Source organism: Pseudophryne corroboree, chromosome 10 (genome assembly GCF_028390025.1).
Source record: "Pseudophryne corroboree isolate aPseCor3 chromosome 10, aPseCor3.hap2, whole genome shotgun sequence".
Lineage (NCBI taxonomy): Eukaryota > Metazoa > Chordata > Amphibia > Anura > Myobatrachidae > Pseudophryne > Pseudophryne corroboree.
In genome coordinates, this window is record NC_086453.1 from 29,859,380 (window position 1) to 29,873,248 (window position 13,869).

The 13,869-nt window shown below is 42.4% G+C and overlaps 1 protein-coding gene across 1 annotated transcript in view; it reads left to right on the forward strand.

Annotated features, from left to right (window-relative positions):
- Positions 1-1,966: 1,966 nt before the first annotated feature.
- LOC134965872 (C3a anaphylatoxin chemotactic receptor-like) overlaps positions 1,967-13,869 on the forward strand; it is a 30,639-nt gene continuing 18,736 nt past the window's right edge. Inside the window, exon 1 of the mRNA XM_063942258.1 lies at positions 1,967-2,060. The gene's annotated coding sequence lies outside the window, so the exon portion shown is untranslated. The remainder of the gene's footprint in view (positions 2,061-13,869) is intronic.

Sequence of the window (13,869 nt, forward strand, 5' to 3'; positions counted from 1 at the left end):
CACATCATTCTCCTGTGGTGTGGTATCAGCCAGCCTGGTACCGTGTAGCCCCGCCCCCTCCCAGTAGGGGGGAGATGATGCTGCAAGCTTCAATTGAAAACGTCCCTCCCAAAATGGCCACCACCTCAGTGGAGACAGTTATTAAAGATACTAGAGTGTCTCTCTAGCTCAGGCTTTTTCAACCAGTGTGCCGTGGCACACTAGTGTGCCGCGACCAGTTGCAAGGTGTGCCGCAGAGCCAGAGCAGCTTCCTGCACCTTCAGAGTGAACTGTTGGCCCGGGCTCTTCTTAGAGGATCAGTTGTGCTCCGGCCATGACGTATGCCTTGAAGACGCGGCGGTGTGATATCATAGGTCACGGCCGCCGTATCTCACCAACCAGCCAGCCCACCCGCCTGCATACACATCTTCCAGTTCCTGCCTGCATACACAGCTTTCCTTGCCCACCCACTTCCACACCTGCCCGACCGCCCGCTGCTCAGTATTTGCAACACTCCACTATGAACAACCCCCGCCACTGAGGGACAGGGAGGAGGACAGCTGACCAGTAGGGGCTAATATTTTTTTTGGGGGGGGTTCTCCTGTGGGGAACAATAGGATTTATGTGGGGAGAACAAGGATTTATGGGGGGAACAATGGGGGTCATTCCGAGTTGTTTGCTCGCAAGCTGCTTTTAGCAGCTTTGCACACGCTAAGCCGCCGCCTACCGGGAGTGAATCTTAGCATATTAAAATTGCGAACGAAAGATTAGCAGAATTGCGAATAGACACTTCTTAGCAGTTTTTGAGTAGCTCCAGACTTACTCGGCAACTGCGATCAGTTCAGTGCTTGTCGTTCCTAGTTTGACGTCACAAACACACCCAGCGTTCGGCCAGACACTCCTCCGTTTCTCCAGCCACTCCCACGTTTTTCCCAGAAACGGTAGCGTTTTTTCGCACACACCCATAAAACGGCCTGTTTCCGCCCAGAAACACCCACTTCCTGTCAATCACATTACGATCACCAGAACGAAGAAAAAACCTCGTAATGCCGTGAGTAAAATTCCTAACTGCATAGCAAATTTACTTGGCGCATGCGCATTAGCGACTATTCGCTCCGTTAAAAAAATAACGAGCGAACAACTCGAAATGACCCCCAATGTGAATAATTCATGTGGGGATCAATGTGATTGTTTTTTCTGTGTAGGCCAATGTATGTGTGGATTTTATTTTACTATGAGGGCCAATGTGTGTCTTTTGTTTTTTTCTGTGGGGAACTGATGGTGTGCCATGGCAATTTTAAAATATTGTTCGGTGTGCTGCAAGTAAAAAAAGGTTGAAAATCACTGCTCTAGCTATCTAAAATGATACAAATTTAATCATTTTGTGAGAAAAGAAATACAATTTGAATACCTATGATATATCGCCAACCGTGTGGCCAGCTGGTGGCTGGTATTCAACATTCTGTCATGATGACAGGCCTAATGTTATGTGGAGGCCAGGAGCTAAAACTCCATCTGGCCCTATTGTTAATCTGGCCCCGTTGGCAAGAGGAGGGTTCAGTTTAGAAAATCAGATTTTGCCAAGACATTCTATTTAAACGATGATGATGATGATGATAATAATAATATGCATATTCTACGTAGTAATCTCAGTAAATAATCTCTAAAAAATTTGAATTAAGATGTCCATACTCTGCATGATCATGTTGCACACCAACCGACAGGGACAGGATGAAAACGCAACTGAATAATACAGACCTTTTTTCCGCCCTGACCAGCAGACATTACCATGCATGATAATTGTTCAGATAAGTCATTTAAATGATTATCGTACACTGTATGGCCAAATTAATTCTGTTACTGTATATGACGAGTCCATGTTTTGAAATGCTGACTTTAAAAAAAAAAAATGTATCTCTGGTATTTACACTGTTCCTATTAGATTTACTAAGTTTATTCTAAATAGTATCATTCTGTTTATAGTGGAAAAGCAGTCACGAGGACCCCTTCTTTAGATAATGGGACAATAACTCCTTGGAGAACAGGACCTTAAATAACATGACAGAGGATCTTTCCTACACGTATGTTTTACAGTTTGTTTCCTAAATAAATTGTACAGAATCTGTTTCCTAAGTTTTTGTAGTCATCCTATTCAGATTGCTGCTATAAGATACTAGCGTACCATCACAGAACAGTATTTGTGCTATGAGGATACATTTTGCAGCATTGCTAATTATATTTTTCTAATTATAGTACACTAATACAGTCCACTAACACACTCCACTAATACAGTCCACTAATACAATCCACTAATACAGTACACTAACACAGTACGCTAATAGAGTACACTAACACAGAACACTAATTAAGTACACAAATACAGTACACTTGCAGAGCACAATAATACAGTACACTAGCAGAGCACACTAATACAGTACACTAACACAGTACACTAATACAGTATACCAATACAGTACACTAACACAGTACACTAATGCAGTACACTAACACAGTACGCTAATACAGTACACTAACACAGTACACTAATATAGTACACTAATATAGTACACTAATACAGTACACTAACACAGTACGCTAATACAGTACACTAACACAGTACACTAATGTAGTACACTAATATAGTACACTAATACAGTACACTAACACAGTACACTAATACAGTACACCAATACAGTACACTAACACATTACGATAATACTGTATGCTAACACAGTACGCTAATATAGTACACTAATACAGTACACACTAATACAGTACACTAAAACAGTACACTAATACAGTACACTAACACAGTACACTAATACAGTACACTAATACAGTACACACTAATACAGTACACTAATACAGTACACTAAAACAGTACACTAATACAGTACACTAACACAGTACACTAATACAGTACACTAACATAGTACACACTAATACAGTACACTAATACAGTACACTAACACAGAACACACTAATACAGTACACTAATACAGTACACTAACACAGTACACTAATACAGTACAGTAATACAGTACATTAATACAGTTAACTAAAAATTACTCTTAGGTGTAATTCAGAGGTGAGTGACGTCTCAGTGATGTGGAGCACAGGCTGCTTCTGTATGCTTCCCAGAGCTGGCCCTAGCCAATTTGATGCCCCAGGCAAGATTTTGGCTTGTGCCTCCAGCACTGCTGCTATTTCTGCCACTAAACAAGGACCTCTCTCCCACCACAGCACCCATCACCCAACAGCATGGCTAACAGCAGCAGCCAGCAACACCCATCACTCCTCACTCCACAAAGCCATAACTAGACATGTTGTTGCCCTGTGCCAGTAAGAGCATTGGTGCCCCCACCACCCATATTTTAATTAGGGAAACACATTCCTTTAGCATGGTCTTGCTCGGAAGGGTCATGGCCACACAATAGTACCCCCAATTCAAATGACACCACATCAGTGATGTGTGGTGGGGTGAGGCAGGTGAGGCAGAGCCTTTCCTGTCATACTATCATATACACCAGAGTTTTCACTATATAAAGTATATGAAAAATACAAAGAATATAATAGAAATATCTTCTTTGTATTATTCTAATAATTTTTATAGTCAAAACTCTAGAGTAAAAAGTCTAAGGCAGGTGCCCATGTTTTCTGCACATCTCTGATCAAAACTCACCAAATTTCCAGCTGTATATAATGCCCACACGAACCCTTGGCCTCATATACTGTGTGTAAATCTGTCTCTGGTAGTAGCCAGTGCTTCCCCAGCCATTTACCTCACCACACGTCCCTGTACCACACAGTAGTGTAACCTTATTCACATTACACAATAGTATGCCCCATTTACACAGTAGTGTCCTTTATTCCCATTATGCCACAAAGTAGTACCCCTTTATCTTATACACATTATGCCTCACAGTAGTGGCCCTTATTCACATTAGTAAAGGGCTCCTTAGCAAGAAGAACAGGCACTTGTTATGAGATTGCTGCACCAAGCAGCTGCCACATGAACAGAAGGGTCACTCCCGTAAAAACCCAGAAAACAGAAAATATACAGGCAGCGCTACTGATGAAGTGATTGGAATAGAACAATATTAAATAATATAACAATTTATTATAGTAAAAACAATAAAAGGATCCTTTGATAAAGCTGCTAAACTTTTTGGGGAGCAGCGAAACGCATCAGGACACCCCTGTTTCACACCACCTCAGTTTTGGCGATCACCAGCGTGTGTCTGAACCAGTCCCGGATCCACTACCAGCTTGCCGTGCAGCAACAAGAGGATATCTTCAGCACTCACCAACACAAATGAGGACATTCTAAATCTATCATGGACTCTCATGTATGGAAGCCTTTCCACCTCTAAAGTGGTGACCGGTAAATATCTAAACAACCGAACTGTGCTATTCTAATCAAGCCTCTATGGAATTAGTGAACTTATCTGGGCATAATATATAGGAACAGACACCAAGTGATCCCATTACATACAGAAATATTAATTGAAAGTGGTGTATGTATTTTATTCTTTACAATTGTGAGGAGAGTAATTGCTAATTTTAGCAGTTTTATTGTTTTTACTATAATAAATTGTTATATTATTTAATATTGTTCTATTCCAATCACTTCATCAGTAGCGCTGCCTGTATATTTTCTGTTTCCTTATTCACATTAGACCACACTCTATTGCTCCTTATTCACATTATGCCACACAGTAGTACCCCTTTACCTTATACACATTATGCCTCCTAGTAGTGCCCCTTATTCACATTAGACCACACAGTAGTGCCCATTATACATGTTATACCACACAGTAGTTCACCTTATACACATAATGCCACAGTAGTATCGCCCCTTATACACATAATTCCAAACAGCAATATTCCTCACACATCATGCCACACATTAGTAATGCCCTAATACCCAACATGACACACAGTAGCACGTGATCACGGGTACACACTGACCAACGTGGCTGATATTTTGTTGCAATCCTCGTCTGAACAATATATTGTCTGATTAATCACTTAGTGTGTACCCGACTTTAGTATTATTGAGAACTGCCATCAGTTGTTAATACTATTAATCATTTTTATGACAGCAGCACAGATAAACACTTACAGGCTTCCAGATAGTGTCAATGTGACAGGAAAACATTTTTTAAAGAAAATCAGACTTACATTTTGCAGTGCTAAGTGCAGAGGTGGGGCTGCAGCAGATTGCAAAAGTTCAAATACAGGAGCCACAGCAGCTGCCACTGAGTCCTGGCTGGTGATGTTTGTCAGCAGTTGGGGTGGCAGTAGGTGTGGTTCCCCTATTTGAGTTTTGGACTGTGCTGCAGCACAACCTCTGGAGCGGCCACTGGACTTACTGTATGTTACAGAATGTAAATATATATACTAAACCACTACTTATACAGATGTGTCCACAACTATCTTCACATTGCAATCATAAGCCCCATTTATCACACCACAGAGTTTGCAACTAATACACAAAAATGAGGAGAAAGTAATACAATGAATGGAAAATTAGCTGGAAAATATAGTAAAATTGAGTAAATAGTATGCAGCGTGGTAATTGCACCAGACGTTTCAAGCAAAAGGAATACTGTAGGTGTATGAGGACATGTATGTTTTACAAGCAACATACAGGAAGTTGAAAAATATATAAATATAGTATATAGATATACAGATGTGTCCACGATTACCTTTCTGAAAAGAGTGCCATGGCAGTCAATTTGGCAGGACATAAGTTCATTGTGTTGTTCTGCCATGATGTTGTGCCATGACAATTCATAGTTTCACCACTGGGTGGCCAGTGCATCATGTAACGTAGCTTTCCACATATAGTACATTTGGTCTAGAAAATATTTTTTCCAATTACAGAAAGAGGACAAATGAAGAATGACTACCAGACACCAAGGTAGTCTAGTGGACTAATGCTTTGATTTAGTAAACTAAGAACCCAGGTTCGAACCCCAGGAAAGCAACTTTCTTTTATATAAATTTTAATTCTTAAAAATATAATTTAAATATAAGCTGCTTTGTTCAGAAGAATTTTTTTTTAGGAATGGCAAACAGGGTATTGGGATTACTTTCACTCCGATTATTGTGAGGGAGGGGCACACAGAGCCACTGCTGGCTGTGATCAGGGAGGGGGTGTGGAGGAAGAGACCTGCTTTGAATTCATTGCTAAAGCTGTTCATACTGTACATTGAATGATATTGTTCCAACCAGCCAACTCTGATTCTGTCTCTCTCCTGACTCTGTCTCTGTGTGTCATTCTCCCTCTAAGTTTGTCTCTCTCCCTTTGACTCTACTGTATCTCTTTCCTCCTGACTCTTTCTTCCCTGACTCTGTCTCTCAGTGTCTTCCACCATCTAATTTTGTCTTTCTAGAAGACTTTGTCTCTCTCCCCTGACTCTATCTCTCACATGACTCTGTCACACTGTCTCTCTCCATCTGACTTTCTCTCTCTCTCTAACTTTATCTCTCTCATTGACTCTATATCTCTCCCCTTACTTTCTTTCTGTGTCTCTGTCCCCTGACTTTGTCGTTCTCTCCTCCTGACTCTATCGCTCTCCCCCTAACTCTGTCTCTGTGTCTCCCACCCTCTGATTTTCTTTCTCTTAGACTTTATGTCCTTCCTCCTGACTCTGTCTTTCTCACATGACTCTCTCAGTGTCTCTCGCCATCTGACTGTCTCTCTCCCTCTAACTCTATCGCTCTCTCCTTTACTCTATCTCTCCCCTTAACTATCTCTGTGTCTCTGTCCCCTGAATTTGTTGCTATCTCCTCCGGACTCTATCGGCCTCCCCCTGACTCTGTCTCTCAGTGTCTCCCACCCTCTGATTTTCTTTCTCCTAGACTTTATCTCTCTCCCCCTGACTATTTCTCTCTCACATGACTCTGTATCTCCATCAAACTTTGTCTCTCTCCCTATAACTCTATCACTCTATCTCCTTAACTATCTCTCTCCCCTTAACTATCTCTCTATATCTCTGTCCCCTGAATTTGTCACTCTCCTCCTAACTCTATCGCTCTCCCCCTGACTGTCTCTCAGTGTCTCCCACCCTTTGATTTTCTTTCTCCTAGACTTTATCTCTCTCCTTCTGACTCTATCTCTCTCACATGACTCTGTCTCACTTTGTCTCTCTCCATCTAACTCTATCTCTCCTTGACTCTATCTCTCTCCCCTTTACTGTCTCTCTGTGTCTCTGTCCCATGACTTTGTTGCTCTCTCCTCCTGACTCTATCGCTCTCCCCCTGACTCTGTCTCTGTGACTCCCACCCTCTGATTTTGTCTTTCTAGTAGACTTTATCTCTCTCCCCTGACTCTATCTCTCTCATGTGACTCTGTCTCACTGTCTCTCTCCATCTGACTTTCTCTCTCCAACCAACTCTATCTCTCTCCCCTTAACTATCTCTCTAGTTCTGTCCCCTGACTTTGTTGCTCTCTACTCCTGACTCTATCGCTCTCCCCTAACTCTGTCTCTGTGTCTCCCACCCTCTGATTTTCTTTCTCCTATACTTTATCTCCTTCCACATGACTCTGTCTCAGTGTCTCTCTCCATCTGACTGTCTCTCTCCCTCTAACTCTATCACTCTCCTTTACTCTATCTCTCTCCCCTTAACTATCTCTGTGTCTCTGTCCCCTGAATTTGTCGCTACCTCCTCCTGACTCTATCGCGCTCCCCCTGACTCTATCTCTCAGTGTCTCCCACCCTCTGATTTTCTTTCTTTTAGACTTTATCTCTCTCCCCCTGACTGTTTCTCTCTCACATGACTCTGTACCTTCATCAAACTTTGTCTCTCTCCCTATAACTCTATAGCTCTCTCTCCTTGACTCTGTCTCTCTCCCGTTGACTATCTCTCTATGTCTCTGTCCCCTGAATTTGTCACTCTCTCCTCCTAACTCTATAGCTCTCCCCCTGACTCTATCTCTCAGTGTCTCCCACCCTTTGATTTTCTTTCTCCTAGACTTTATCTCTCTCCCTCTTACTCTCTCACATGACTGTCTCACTTTGTCTCTCCATCAAACTTTGTCTCTCTAATTCTATCGCTCTCTCTCATTGACTCTATCTCTCTCCCTTTCTCTCGGTGTCTCTGACCCCTGAATTTGTCGCTCTCTCCTCCTGACTCTATCGCTCTCCCCTTGACTCCGTCTCTCAGTGTCTACCACCCTCTAATTGTATTTCTCCTAGACTTTATCTCTCTCCTTCTGACTCTATCTCTCTCATATGACTCTGTCTCACTTTGTCTCTCCATCAAACTATGTATCTCTCCCTCTAACTCTATTGCTCTCTTCTTGACTCTATCTCTCTACCCTAAACTATCTCTCTGTGTCTCTGTCCCATGACTTTGTCGCTCTCTCCTCCTGACTCTATTGCACTCCCGTGATGCTGTCTCTCAGTGTCTACCACCCTCTAATTTTCTTTCTCCTAGACTTTATCTCTCTCACATGACTGTGTCACTTTCTCTCTCCATATGACTTTTGTCTCACCATCTAACTCTATCTCTCTCCCCTTAACTATCTCTGTGTCTCTTTCCCCTGATTTTGTCGCTCTTTCCTCCTGACTCTATCGCTCTCCCCCTAACTCTGTCTCTCAGTGTTTCTCTTCCTTTTACTTTCTATTTCCATATGACTCATAACCCTCTCCCTCTGACTATCAGTAACAGTTACAAACTTCTCCCTTCCCCCCTACTCCCTTCCTCCCTGTACAGAACCATGTGCTTGGGTACTTCAAAAACATGGCTATGGATGGGTGCTCCAAAATTTTGAAAAAAAATCTAGCTTCTTTCACAAAGTAAGTCTGTTGCTGACCTACAGCGATCAGTGGCTTTTTAGAGCCATTACTGTACAATGACATTGAAAACGTGGTTTACTATTACAATGATAGTTTATTGTAATGTTAGCAGCCACACAGCAAAACACAAGCTAAAAAACATTCTCCATAAAGGAGCTGCACAGTAAAGAGCATATTACCCCATATTAATAAAGATCTGTTTACAGACTACAGTGAGTGACCAATTAAACACAGGAAAGTAGCAATCATGCCGTAGCTTTAGAGTCCAATTCCTAATTGTGAACAGTAGGTGTGAAAATCTCAGTGTGTGAGGCCTTTGAAGTAGATTCCTTGGAGGGTATAGATAGCATACATCCTGTCTGGGGGATGGCCTGGGATTTGAAATGAATAATTCACTTCCAATTTAAGTGTTTTCAGCTTCTAACTTTAGTCTGTGCAGCTACTATATCAAAAGTATTTTTATACATTTCTTGTTCCTTGCAATAAACAAATATGGTATGTATTTAAAAATATAATTGATTCAGCTTCCTTCATAACTGGTCAAATAATGTAAAATGCTCAGGAAATGCACTCTTGGCTGTGAGGGGAGCCTGTGCCATGCTTTAAAGGAGAGTAGGGAGTGGACATCACAGCATCTACTGTATAAAAGGGCCTACACAGTACACACGGGGTGACTGTGCTGAGCGATCTGAGCGATGCTAGATCGCTCAGCAAGATTGCTCAGTACACAGCGCTGCAGAGCAATGTGTCAACGATGTGTGCTGAGCGATCTGTCAGGGCCAGTGAACACTGACCCTGACAGGCGATCTGATTAGATTTATCCTGCATGCTGGATCTTAATCACCGCGCCATTGCGACAACTGAACATCTGTGTACTTGGGATATACAGTACCTATCAGCCACATAATCACTGTTGAAGTCTGGTTCCAGTTTAAGAAATATAGCATCATAATTATTTATTTACAATTTCTTACATTTTTGCAGCATAATTCTTTCCCATTGGTCCATTTAAAAAATATTAGTTATTTTGTGTGCACTGTGACTGTGTAAAGTAATTGCTATCACACAGAGCTGCCACTGCTGTGATCGGGGAGGGTGGGGGATGGGAATTGCTTGAGCTGTGTGCACTGTGCCTGATTGTTGTCATTCTGTTGGGGGAGGGGAGAACACACAGAGCTGCATAAAGGGGGTCATTCCAAGTTGATCGCTAGCTGCCGTTGTTCGCAGCGATCAGGCTAAAAATCTGCATTTCTGTGCATGCATATGCCCCGCAATGCGCACGCACGATGTACGGGTACACAGCCCTTTGTGGTTTTGCACAGGTTCTATGAAGTTTTCCTTCGCACTGGCACCCGCTAGAAGATTTACAGGAAGGGGGCGTTTCTGAGTGTCAACTGACCGTTTTCAGGGAGTGTTTGGAAAAACGCAGGCGTGTCTGAAAAAAATGCAGGCGTGACTGGGCGTTCGCTGGGCGGGTGTGTGACGTCAAATCCGGACACGAATAGGCTGAAGTGATCGCAAGCGCTGAGTAGGTTCAGAGCTACTCAGAAACTGCACAAACTGTTTTTGCAGAACTCGGCTGCACATGCGTTTGCACTTCTGCTATGCTAAAATACACTCCCCAGTGGGCGGCGGCATAGCGTTTGCACGGCTGCTAAAACTAGCCAGCGAGCTATCAACTTGGAATGACCCCCAATGCCTGGTGCTCAGACGTACATTAAATGCTTTGCTCACTACAAGGATACTAAAGGTTATGATTATTGACATGGATAGACAAGGATGGAAAAAGTAAAAAAATATGAAAAAATTCCCAAAACCTTGTGTTGACCATATGTGTGTTTTGACTAGGGATGAGCGGGTTCGGTTCCTCTGAATCCGAACCCGCCCGAACTTAGGCTTTTTTCCACGGGTCCGAGCAGGCTCGGATCCTCCCGCCTTGCTCGGTTAACCCGAGCACGCCCGAACGTCATCATCCCGCTGTCGGATTCTCGCGAGACTCGGATTCTATATAAGGAGCCGCGCGTCGCCGCCATTTTCACACGTGCATTGAGAGTCATAGGGAGAGGACGTGGCTGGCGTCCTCTCCGTTTAGAGAAGAGAGAGACACAGTATTTTGGGGAGCATTATTAGGAGGAGTACTACTATACTGTATACTACTATACTACTTGCTGAAGTGATATTTATAGAGTCATAGGGAGAGGACGTGGCTGGCGTCCTCTCCGTTTAGAGAAGAGAGAGACACAGTATACTATTTTGGGGAGCATTATTAGGAGGAGTACTACTATACTGTATACTACTATACTACTTGCTGAAGTGATATTTATAGAGTCATAGGGAGAGGACGTGGCTGGCGTCCTCTCCGTTTAGAGAAGAGAGAGACACAGTATTTTGGGGAGCATTATTAGGAGGAGTACTACTATACTGTATACTACTCAGACACAGTATTTTGGGGAGCATTATTAGGAGGAGTACTACTATACTGTATACTACTCTACTACTTGCTGAAGTGATATTTATAGAGTCATAGGGAGAGGACGTGGCTGGCGTCCTCTCCGTTTAGAGAAGAGAGAGACACAGTATTTTGGGGAGCATTATTAGGAGGAGTACTACTATACTGTATACTACTCAGACACAGTATTTTGGGGAGCATTATTAGGAGGAGTACTACTATACTGTATACTACTCTACTACTTGCTGAAGTGATATTTATAGAGTCATAGGGAGAGGACGTGGCTGGCGTCCTCTCCGTTTAGAGAAGAGAGAGACACAGTATTTTGGGGAGCATTATTAGGAGGAGTACTACTATACTGTATACTACTCTACTACTTGCTGAAGTGATATTTATAGAGTCATAGGGAGAGGACGTGGCTGGCGTCCTCTCCGTTTAGAGAAGAGAGAGACACAGTATTTTGGGGAGCATTATTAGGAGGAGTACTACTATACTGTATACTACTCTACTACTTGCTGAAGTGATTTTTATAGAGTCATAGGGAGAGGACGTGGCTGGCGTCCTCTCTGTTTAGAGAAGAGAGAGACACAGTATTTTGGGGAGCATTATTAGGAGGAGTACTACTATACTGTATACTACTCTACTACTTGCTGAAGTGATATTTATAGAGTCATAGGGAGAGGACGTGGCTGGCGTCCTCTCCGTTTAGAGAAGAGAGAGACACAGTATTTTGGGGAGCATTATTAGGAGGAGTACTACTATACTGTATACTACTATACTACTTGCTGAAGTGATATTTATAGAGTCATAGGGAGAGGACGTGGCTGGCGTCCTCTCCGTTTAGAGAAGAGAGAGACACAGTATACTATTTTGGGGAGCATTATTAGGAGGAGTACTACTATACTGTATACTACTCTACTACTTGCTGAAGTGATATTTATAGAGTCATAGGGAGAGGATGTGGCTGGCGTCCTCTCCGTTTAGAGAAGAGAGAGACACAGTATTTTGGGGAGCATTATTAGGAGGAGTACTACTATACTGTATACTACTATACTACTTGCTGAAGTGATATTATAGAGTCATAGGGGGAGAGGACGTGGCTGGCGTCCTCTCCGTTTAGAGAAGAGAGAGACACAGTATTTTGGGGAGCATTATTAGGAGGAGTACTACTATACTGTATACTACTCAGACACAGTATTTTGGGGAGCATTATTAGGAGGAGTACTACTATACTGTATACTACTCTACTACTTGCTGAAGTGATATTTATAGAGTCATAGGGAGAGGACGTGGCTGGCGTCCTCTCCGTTTAGAGAAGAGAGAGACACAGTATTTTGGGGAGCATTATTAGGAGGAGTACTACTATACTGTATACTACTCTACTACTTGCTGAAGTGATATTTATAGAGTCATAGGGAGAGGACGTGGCTGGCGTCCTCTCCGTTTAGAGAAGAGAGAGACACAGTATTTTGGGGAGCATTATTAGGAGGAGTACTACTATACTGTATACTACTCTACTACTTGCTGAAGTGATATTTATAGAGTCATAGGCAGAGGACGTGGCTGGCGTCCTCTCCGTTTAGAGAAGAGAGAGACACAGTATTTTGGGGAGCATTATTAGGAGGAGTACTACTATACTGTATACTACTATACTACTTGCTGAAGTGATATTTATAGATTAGATAGTGTGACTGTAAGTGTATTATCTGACTTGTGGGGGAGACACTGACAGTGGGGAGCAGTTAGAGTCTGAGAGCAGGACTCAGGAGTACATATAACGTACAGTGCACACTTTTGCTGCCAGAGTCAGTGCCACACTGCCATTGTTGTGACCACACTGACCACCAGTATAATAATATATTTTGTGATTGTCTGCTTAGGACTCGGAATACTAGTTGCAAGTTGCAACGTGACCTGACCACCAGTTTAATAATCAATCACCACCAGTTTAATATATATATAATTGTATATAATATATATATATATATATATATATATAATATTGTATACCACCTACCCGTGGTTTTTTTTTTTTCTTTCTTCTTTGTACATACTACTATAGTATAGTAGCTTACTGTAGCAGTCTGCGGTGCTGCTGAGCTGACAGTGTCCAGCAGGTCCGTCATCAGTCATCATTACCAATACCTAATAAATATATTATCTACCTGTCCGGCTGCAGTACTAGTGATATTATATATACATACATATATATATTGATTTCATCTCATTATCAATCATCCAGTCTATATTAGCAGCAGACACAGTACGGTAGTCCACGGCTGTAGCTACCTCTGTGTCGGCACTCGGCAGTCCATCCATAATTGTATACTAGTATCCATCCATCTCCATTGTTTACCTGAGGTGCCTTTTAGTTGTGCCCATTAAAATATGGAGAACAAAAATGTTGAGGTTCCAAAATTAGGGAAAGATCAAGATCCACTTCCACCTCGTGCTGAAGCTGCTGCCACTAGTCATGGCCGAGACGATGAAATGCCAGCAACGTCGTCTGCCAAGGCCGATGCCCAATGGCATAGTACAGAGCATGTCAAATCCAAAACACCAAATATCAGTAAAAAAAGGACTCCAAAACCAAAAATAAAATTGTCGGAGGAGAAGCGTAAACTTGCCAAT